Raw genomic sequence first — 11370 nt, forward strand, 5'->3', positions numbered from 1 at the left:
TTAAGTGGCCAGCCATCAAAGGGGTTTTTCACTCTATTTTTATAATTTTTTTTATTCCAAAATAAATCAACCCTAATACTAGGGAAATTAGTATAAAAGGATAGCTAAGGTCTCATCATCCAATGAATGCCTCCAAAGCTAAAAACCTAGCTTTCTGATGAGACCTCTTCCTTCTTCTTCTTCCTCTTGAATTTTCGAAAATACCAAAGCCATTCTTCACAAAACAAAATTAGCAATTAGTGATCGAGTTCATGCCCACACATATCAAGTTGGTCCTCAATCATAGTATGTAAGACTTTGAAGTTCCAATCAATAAGAGGATGAATCGGGCTCAGATCTTGGTGAAACCCTGCTACAGAAAGGATACAAGGGTTAGAGATCTGAGTGGGAGGAGTCATTTAATTCTGCTACAACCATTGTAAGGTTTCTCATACCTTTTATGTGTTTATTTTCATCGTTTAAAAAATTCATATTAGGATGTTTAAAAACATACTTGTTAGTAAATCTAGATCCTGATAGAATAATTCCAACAAACTCATATTTACCCCTAAATGTACATCCATATTTTTGAATATAGATGATCTTACTTTCAAGTGGATATTGTCATATTTACTCTTTGCAGAGAATGATCTTGTCAAAACCAGTATGAACAAGATGCAAATGTCATAGATATATTTTAGTTGTGGTTATGGTCTTCTGATAACTTAGATCTAGTTACTATAAAGAGTTCTTAGAATAGTCCAAGAGGATCCTGGTCACAGAATACAAAAACTCATATTCCATACATAAACATACAGTTTGGATCCATTGATAAAAATGGATATTAGTAACTTGTGAAAGTCATATTGTATTGACCAATGTATTCTAGGAAATTGAAATAAAAATTTCTATTTGGAATCTAAAATTTAAAGTCAAAGACTTAAATTTATACCAAATATACAATGAGTATGATTCTTTCTTAGACCACCACTACTAGTCTAACTCTAAGTCTAATTTGCCTAAAGTAAACATATACAAGTACAAGATTGCTAAGATCGAGGATTTATATAATTTCAGGATAGAATGTTGAGAATATAGTCATCCGCGCCATTCATTTTCATAGAAGAAAGTAGAATGACATCAAAAGCAAACCATTCATCCAATGATATATTATCATACCAAATTCGAAATGAAAAAGAGAAGAGGAAACATTAAAGGATAATTTCAAATAAAATAAGAATTTAACGATGTCTCGGTAGGCAAGAGTCAAAGTTATTCTTATTTTATAAACTTCTTCATTGTTTCATATTGTAAATACTAGTCTAAGTTGTCATCTTTGGATGTACAACTAGATGTCGCATTTACAAATACTTATTAGTTGAGATCTAACACTACTATGTTTGTCTAATGGTGATAATCCTTTGGGATTTGTCCCATTAAAAACAACAAGTCAAGTTAGACCAACAATGAAGACTCGAAATTTATAACTACAATTAATAACAAAAAACAACATGGTTCAATATAAATTCATACACATTTAGAAATTATCATATATTTAGCAAGTAAAAAAGACATGTGAAAATACAAAACAAGGACATCTTAAATAATTTCTAAGGTTTCCAATAAACTGATACAGTGTCCCAGTAAGCGATAGTCAAAGATATCATTCATTGAATAGAGTTGTCAGCTCATCTAAAATGAAAACCATTCTAACAACCTTTTATTCGATCAAAATAAGAATCCAATATTATCCTGGTAGGAGAGAGTCAAGGTTATTCTTATTTTATAAGCTGCCACCATTATTTCATACTTCGTAAATTTATCTCTAAGTAGTCACCGTAGGGGAGAGTCTAATAAAGACAAAAACTTATAAAATACTTATTTTTTGAGATCTTTACGGTGTTAAAAGCTTCAACGAATAACCATCTATAAGGGGGACGAAGTCTAGTGTCTCGAGGTTATATTGAAACAAATTAACCATGTAGGACCAACAATGGAGATCGAATGTCCTTATAACTAAAGCTCATTATTTTAAAGAGTATATTTTTATTTGATACTTATTTTAATTAATTTATTTTAATATATATTTATTTAATTAAAATTACTAATTTAGATGAATCTAAATATAAATTTTAATTTAATATTTATAAAATTATACCCTAGAAAGATCTAAAAAATAAAAAAATATATATATTTTCCATCCTTAGTATTAATTTTTCCAATAAATATTATGAAAATTACTTAATTTAACTTGGTCCAAAATTAATAAAATTAATTTTTAACTCAAATTTAATTTTCTATAAATACATATATATAGATATATGACAGAATTCGAAATCCAATGTATTATAAAAAATATATTTTTAAAATTCATTAAAAATAAAACTGAAAAAATTATTCTAATTTATGTTGGTCTAAAATTATAAAAATTAATTTTCAACATAATTATATCCTATTTAATTAAATCACTTAAGAAAAATATCAAATATTTAAGTGTCTAGAATAAAATTAACTTAAATATTAATTTTCTAATTTAATTAAATATATTTAGAAAAATACCAAAACTCTATCGAGAAACTATGTATCTAGATGATTCATGAACTAATTACTGATTTTCTAATTAAATATAATATATTTTAGTCTATTTATTTCAATAAATCATTAATGTAAAATTACTTGATTTGAGTTGATCTAAAATTAATTAAAATTAATTTTCAACTTAATCTAATTTTCAAAATTGAAAATTTTCAAAATATCCACATTTAAAATAAATGCATTTCGAAATTAATGTGGAAAATGATTCCTAAAATAAAATAAAATATATACAAAAAATTATTCTTATTTAAGTTGATCTAAAATTAAAAAATTTCAACTTGAATATAATTTTCTATTTGATTAAATTCATTAAAATAGAAATAAACTAAGTATCTAGAATAAAATCAACTTAATTATTAATTCTAATTAATATCTAAAAAATAATCTAATTTAAGTTGGTCCAAAATTAATTGAATAATTTTCAACTTAAATATATTTTCTAATTAATTAAATTTCTTGAAATAGAAATAAATAATTAAGTATCTTGAATAAAATCAACTTAATTATTAATTTTAATTTAAGTTCTGAGAAAAATATCCGATTTAAGTTGGTCTAAAATTAATTGTCAACTAAAACATATATTTCTACTTAATTAAAAATATAAAAATATAAATTAGTTACTAGAAATCGCTATCTAGAATCCTTTCTTTAAATTAAGTGTGTTTTTCTAAATTAATTTTAAAATAATTCAATGAAAAATTAATTTCATTTATTTCAAAATTAATATGTTGCTAATTCAATTTTAATTAGGCTAAACTAGTATAATTAGCCTAATACAATTATTTAAATAAGGGAAATGAGCCTTCACAATTGGGGTTGTTCTTGTGAGGGAGGGTTGGGTCCAGTATGTCGTACCCACTACTAATGGTCCCCTAACTCTCACACAAGGCCCAAAAGAGAGGAATTTAACATTTCATTAAATAATTGTTATTCATTACTAATTGGGCCTAAATAAAACTATCATACGTGATATTTTATTTTAGCAACCTAGTCCATTTATCTATCTAAAAATAAATGGGCTTCCTATATGCATCTAAGCCCAAAAGCAAACATATAGGCTACACAAGTCAATTGATTTGGATGAACCCTATCATGTTTCTAGGTTTACACAGATGAAAGAAATATAAAATTTACCTGTTACAAATTATTTATAAGATCTATTGACAATTAGACTATGATTAAAATCAGATCATTGAATCTGTCAACAAGTTAATCATTGAATAAATAATTAAATATAACAAACAATATCCCTGTAATAAATTGTGAAATAAGATATTAATATAATTAAGTTATTATTTTCACTAACAAACTATTTTGAAAATTTAGGGTTGTTAAAAAATAATCTAAAATATCTTTTCAAAAATTTAAAATTTAAACTAATTTTAAAATATCTAGGTTTATTTGAATTATTTTATCAAATTAAATTAAATATCTAATAAGATAAATGATTTAAAAATAATCAAATAGATATTTTCAATATTATTTTCTAATCTTATAATTTAATAAAATTAAAATAACAAAATAAACTAATTTTAAAATATATATGATTAGGAAATTTTTATTTTACGAATAAAATAATAAACAAATAAAAATGATCCAAATTATATGTCAAAATATCGCAAATTATGTGTTTTTTAAATTTTTTACAAAAATATCTAGGTTATTTAAATATTTAAAATACTATTTATAAATTTATGATAAGTAAAATGATATAAATATAATTTTCTAACTTATAATTTATAAAGAATAAAATGTTTTGCAAAACAACCTTTTTTGAATTTAAAAATATAATGGTTAGAATATCTATAAAAATGTCTAGGATAATTTTAAATTTGTTAATTATTTAATTCATCTTATAAGGTAATTTTAAAATATTATTTTAAATTAAAAGGATAAGGCTATCATTTAATTTAAAATATGTCCAATATTAAAATATCTAACGTTATAATTAAATAATATATAAATAATAATCAATTTTTAAATTTAAACCTCAAAATATCATAAATTAATAATAATCTATTAAAATTAAATATTATTAATTTGCAAAATTGATATTAAACTTTAAATATATTAAAAATAATATTTTATTTTGAAATATGGTTTCAAAATTGAAAAAATTCGAAATTTGTGGAAAATTCCCACAAAAATCACATTTTTTGGTGTGGCTGCCCTAGAGGGTATACGTGCAGAAAAAATAGGCTAGGGAAGGAAATTTGCATCCTCGGCAGCTGCAGCATCTCCCTCGGCGCAAATGGACGGTTCCTAGACGCGTCGTGTCTGAGCGCAGCCCTGCCCGTGTCTTCACACACAGGATTTGCCCCATGTTCGCGCGCGTAAGGGGTCTTGTCCGAAGCTTTTGGTGTGTGCATGCACCAAGCTTCAACACCCATGGCATCCAATTTTTTAACCACCATAACTTTGTCAATTTTTATTGAAATCGAGTTCCGTAAAAACTAAAATTGCTTATTTTTTCACAAGGAATCCAAATAAAATATTTTCAGAACAAAAATAAAATTATCTTCATGGAATATTTTTGTAATTCACATATATTCATCAAATAACACATAAACCAACATGAACACATCCAAATCAACACAAAAACAATATTCATCGTTTTAAATTCATATTTTATGAAAGTAAATCATTACCATAGCTCTGATGCCGGTTGTTGGGAATATTTTACCAAAATCTAAATTTACTAACAAGTATGTTGAATTAACATCCTAAATATGAATATCTCTAAAATAATAAAATAAACACATAAGGGTTAAGAAAACCTTATATTGATTGCAGCGGAATATAATGACTCCTTGCGTTCAAGATCTCTAGCCATCAAGCAGAACTGAACTGCTAGAATAGGGAGGCTAATGATTTGAATAGATGACTCAATGAGAGGGTCGAATCTCAAGTTGAGGAGCTACCCCTCATAAGTTATCCCCTTTAGGAAAAAGGTCCTTATTTATGAATTTTCAATAAGCAATGGCTTAATTATGAATAAAAGAGGTTTTGGGGTCTATTTATTAATTAAGAGACTTTGCATGGTCTAATTAATAAATAAAATAAATGACAATTTTATTTGATAATTAATTATAATTATTAAATAAATAGCTTTGGCATTTATAGGATTGAATTGGAAAATATAGTATTATTGAAAGAAGAATAAGTGGTTGAAATAAAATGGTGAAATTGTAACTAGGGAATGGTCCCTTTAAGTGTACGACCATTAAGTGATTTTTGCCCAATATTTTATTCTTTTTTAATCCATATAATTCAGCCCTAAGCCCTAGTTGAAACACTATAAAATGAACTTGATGTTCTCATCTCATCCTCTTGTCAACTTGACTATTCAACCTACCAAATCTAGTTTTCATTCTGTGACAACTAGTTTATGAGAGACACCTTCAATAGTGATTTCAAACCTCCTTCATTGTTCTTCACATATTTGAACACTTAGTGAAAAAGTGCCATGCCCACATAGAGAAAGTCAAGTACTCAATCATAGTGAGTAAGACAATGGTAACCAAACCCGAAGGAGAGAAAGAGATCCATCCATTCTTGTCGATCCATCCATTCTTGGAATTCTGTCTATGTTGGGTGAAAGTGTAACACCCTAACTAATTAGGCATGTTAACGTGATTTTAAACGTACTGTGCAGCTCGTTGCTAATCAATGAGATTAATTAAAATTTGCTTATTTAATTAAAAACATAAAGTATGACATTTATAAAATTCTGGGATCCCGTTACAAAATACTTTTACAAAAGTTTGCTAGTCTAATACAAATTTTTTTTTTGCCTAGCGACTGTCAGCAAAAGCCTTGATGTTCCCTAAGATCGTACGCTCCAGGCCTAACCGCCCCAACATGTACAATCTTCACTAGCTCGTTCTCACGGCTCCTCAACTTTAGCTTTGCCCTTACCTACACATGGAAATAGCACTGTAAGTAGACAAACTCAGTAAGAAAAGCATAATATAAAACATACTACTAACCCGGATTATAATCAGGCACCCATACACCCAACCATAATCCTAACTGAGTCAGGAACGTTCTCGAAAAAGTATGACTAACTGCAAATCTAGCTTATAGTACTCTATTTGTACTAATGTGGTAGCAGATAACTCATACTATCTGATAGCCTAGCATCTATCTGTTGGCATCTCGGTGCAACTCTATGTACACCTCACTGTTTCCCTGATATGCTAATCTGATGGCTATAGATTTGTCTAACATATATCTGTTGGTATCTCGGTGCAACTCTATGTGCACCTCACCGATACCCTGTTATGTTATTCTGACGGCAACTAACATGTACGCTAAACATGTATAAACATATGCATATCATTATACTAATCTTACCTCAATTCTGAATTCAGGTGTGCCGGTCAACCTGAGTGGAACAACTGTTCGACGAATTATAGGCTCCTAAATACAAGAGATAACAACATAGATAAGTGACTCGCTAAATCACAACCGGGACTTAGGTTTTAAACCAAAACCCTATCTACTACAACTCAATATGGTAATACCCTAAACTAACAGGGAATCAACCACCCAGAAACCTGAAACTAGGACGAATCGACGAGCTAAATTTTTTGGGGAACCCTGCAGCAAAAACCGGTTACCCAGTTTTACAGGTGGTTAGTCGATTTTACCAAAAAAATCCAAACAAATTCAAAGCTCAACCAAATCAATTCCAAAGCAAATCAAACTTTCCAGACCTGCATATTATACCCCAATAAACTATTTCCAAGCAATAAAACAACAACCCAAGCTCAGAATCTAAAATCACCATTTAAGCTCCAAGTTTGAGTTCTAAAACTCAAAACTTTGTTAAATCTAGTAACAGCCACCAATTCAAGCTTAAATCAACATAATCTAACATAAATAAACCTCTAAAAACAAAATCAAACAACCACTGCAAGAACAACAACTATAATCTCCATTTCATGCAAAATCAATTTCTTAAAACTTAAGAAAACTAGAGAAGGAATGGCTAGGAGCTTACTTTGGCTTGGATTCACTTAGAGTTGCTAGGAAACACCACAATTTGATGAAGAAAATAAAGAACCCTAGCTAGTTCTATAGGGTTCGAATGAGAGAGAGCTTGAGAAAAAAGAGCTTCCTTTGTCTAATTTTCTATTTTTAATAAAATGAAGAGAAATAATTGAGTTTATCTAATAACATTAACTTTATATTCAGAATTAAACCCTATTTTAAAACTCACTAAAAGACAAAAGTCATTTAGGCAAAATGACCATTTTGCCCTTTCCACTCTAAAAGTCATTAAAGGTCACTTAGGGGTATTTTGGGAAATTCTAAAATCCTAACTATTCCCGACATTCCCAATGTCTAACTATATTGTCCCGCTATACTAAAAATACTAGGATGTGATTTTAATAGCCAAACACCGCGTTCCAATGTTGCCGGGTACAAAACATGCAAAATTATAAAATTTCTATATATGACATAAAAATGTATTCTGAATTCAAGTAAATCATCATAGATAAATAATTCAATACTAATAAATAATTTTCATAATTAAGCCCTAATTATCTGCTAATTTCCAAATTAAAGCTAAGCGGTCTTTACAGAAAGCATCGCCCATAACAACATGTGTTTCTTTTTGGTAATGCTGAAGGAAATTTGTGTCACCCTGTACTTGCCCTATGGCCTCTCTCAACTTGGCAAGTTCAGAGTCATCCTTAAGGTTAACATGGGGTTCATGGATGCTAGGGTTGTAAACACTAGGTTCAGTCTCACCAGCATAAACAAGAGGTCCAACCCCTGTGTGAAGAACTTTAGTAGTTGGCTGGACAGTATGTTTAGTAGGAGCTTGGTCTTCTGGCCGAACCTTTGTGGTGAAGGTTCCAATTGGCTGGTCAAAATGTGGTGGTCGGGCAGCTAAGTTTGGGTCGGTCGTAGTGACTGGCACCTGGATAGGGGGATCCGTGGATATAGTATATCTTGGTTCAGTAGAATTTCCACATCTCGTAACAGCCACACAAAATGGAAACTAAGAAAAAAGTGAGAGCTTTGTGAAGAAGAATTCTAGGCCCTCAATAAAAGTACTAAAATGTTGACTGTGAATTTAGCCAACTGACGCGGAGTTTGAATATGATCTAATTTCATTTATGACTGTCACTTGCAAAATGATAATAAATATAAAAGACATAAGAATTTATAGAGGTTTGACCCCTTTGATCAGGTAATGACCTACTCCTTTTGTTTTGTATTCACTTTTGAGATAACACCATGCAGATTACAGGCCGAAACCGTGTCATTTCTAGCTATGGCTCACTTTAGTATTACAATTATGAGAGCAAGTATGAGAAGACTTGTAGTGAGAAGGAAAGATAGAGTTTAATGCCTTAATGCTTCTGAGCTCTTAAGTGCATGTGTAGAATGGACAAAATCGGCTCCCTTTCACGTAGGGTTAAGACCCTTTATATAGTGTTAGGGTTTTTACAAGTTGTTATTCAAAATCCATAATAGATGGAAAATATCCATTGAAAGTATGACAGTTTTACTCTGATGAAGCTTTCCTACTTTTGTGGGTGGTTTGAACTATTCTGAAGTTGTAGGAGCGCTGGGGACAATTTGGAGTGTTGTAAAAGGCCCATGGAAAAAACCACAGTCCATTTAGGCTGTTAGGATAAAATTTACGAGTTGGCTAGCCAACTTTGTTCTGGAAGTTATCCAGTGTATCTGAAGGTTGTAAGCTGTCTAGCCTTTTGCAGGCTGTTGGCTGTCTGGCCTTCTGTAGACAAGTTGTCTGACCTTCTGCAAGCTGTAGGCTATCCGACCTTCTGCAGGCAGGATGCTCGACCTTTTGTAGGCTGTAGGCTATCCAGCCCTCTACAGGCAGGTTATTCGGCCTTCTACAAGCAAGCTGCCTGACCTTCTACTGGCTACCTGTCCAGCCTTCGGCAGGCAAGGTGCCCGACCTTCTGTATATTGTAGCCTGTCTAGCCTGCTGGTCATCCTGCAAGGGTCTTATCAATACTTGTGTATCTCTTTTTTTTGCTCTTGACTTGGAAGATGCACGAAATGTACCTGTCCAATTATAATGGTTCTTGCCACGTGTCTGGTGCCACGTCAGGTGAGAGAAATTGGAATAACAATTATATTTAACTAATTATTATAGTTTCATCAAATAAAACTAAATAATTAAATACTAATTACTCAATTCATGATTGATAATTGATATAATTATTCAAAATAATAATTTTTACAAAATTATTATTTTGCCCTTAAGAATTATCTCTCATAGAAATTAATGTTTCTCAAATTTGTTCATCAAATTAAACCTTCCCTGTACATTGTTTTATAGAGGTGACTTGAGGACCATGAATTTATATTTGAAGCTTCAATAAATACTTGATTATTATTGAACTCATCAATAGAATAATCCAATTTATTAATTCTATTATTACTCCACTATAAATATAGAATTGTACTCTTTGACGATATATAATTATATTTATAGAATTCTTACTTATAGTCCATTGATATAATCAATATAAGTAGTTCCCTCCAATTATTAGTTCATACTTAGAGTTGGTCAAAATATTGTTTTACCCTTCTAATTATCTCTTGATTTTGTATGTACTATTAATTCAATGTGAATAGTTAATTTTTAATCTGATTATACATTTGGTTCTAACTATTACCACTCTCAGAATTAAAACTATATGGAAAATAATATTTGATCCTTTCGAAAAGCTTAGATTCTAATAATATATAACATGTTGCTAGCCACTCATGTTATTAATGTTGGGCTTTGTGCCCTAAATAAAACTCTATTTCAATGTAATCTTTTCTATTCAATTATCAATAAAGAAACAGATTTAATTTCATTGCTTGTTTAATGTGTTATTTGGTTCATGTGGTCATTTATTTACTTATTTGATTATAAATTCATCCAAACCCTTATCACATTGATATTTTTGTTTATTGTCTTATCAACACGGTGGAAAGTAAATAAGATTGTGTGATTAAATGTATTCCTAGATTTATCAGTACACAGGATTTAACTGATATAATAATCTATAACGTAGTTTACTTGCACCTTGGATAAGTGTTATGATCTTTCCAAGGCATTGGTCAAAGTAAGCTTGGGTTGGATGTATGGAGTATGCATTGGAAGGGACCGATATTGAACTTGGATTAGATATGATAAATTTACCGTAATATCTATTCAATTCAATTTCACCTAGTTGATCCTAGATCAAATGATCTCAATCCTGAGATAGTTAGGTTCGATCTCGAGAGTATTATTTGTGTTCTTTGATTTGTTAGTTAAGCCTACCTTTTGGTTCGGGTGATACGTACATTTTAGGTGTTGGATATATTTTACTAGGATCTAGATTTACTAACAAGTATGTTTCATTAACATCCTAATATGAATTCTAAAACAATGAAATAAACACATATAAAGTTTAGGAAACCTTACATTGGGTGCAGCGGAATATAATGACTCCTTCCGTTCAGATATCTAGCCCTTGATTCCTTTCTGTAGCAGAGCATTATCAATATCTAAACCTGGATCTCTTTCTCTCCTTCCTTTGATGCTGAATCTCCATCTTGTTGGTTGATTTTCCATAGTCTTACACACTATGATTGAGATACCACTTGATGTGTGTGGGCACTCACTCATTCACTTAAGGAATTTGAAATTTAGAGAAGAAAAGAAGAGGGAAGAGGTTCAGCCTATAGAGAAAAGATAGAGGCTCAGTTTTCATCTGACAGAAGTTCTCAAAGTTAAGTTTGAATGAGAACCATCACTATCTATTTATA

Source organism: Cannabis sativa, chromosome 5 (assembly GCF_029168945.1).
Source record: "Cannabis sativa cultivar Pink pepper isolate KNU-18-1 chromosome 5, ASM2916894v1, whole genome shotgun sequence".
Lineage (NCBI taxonomy): Eukaryota > Viridiplantae > Streptophyta > Magnoliopsida > Rosales > Cannabaceae > Cannabis > Cannabis sativa.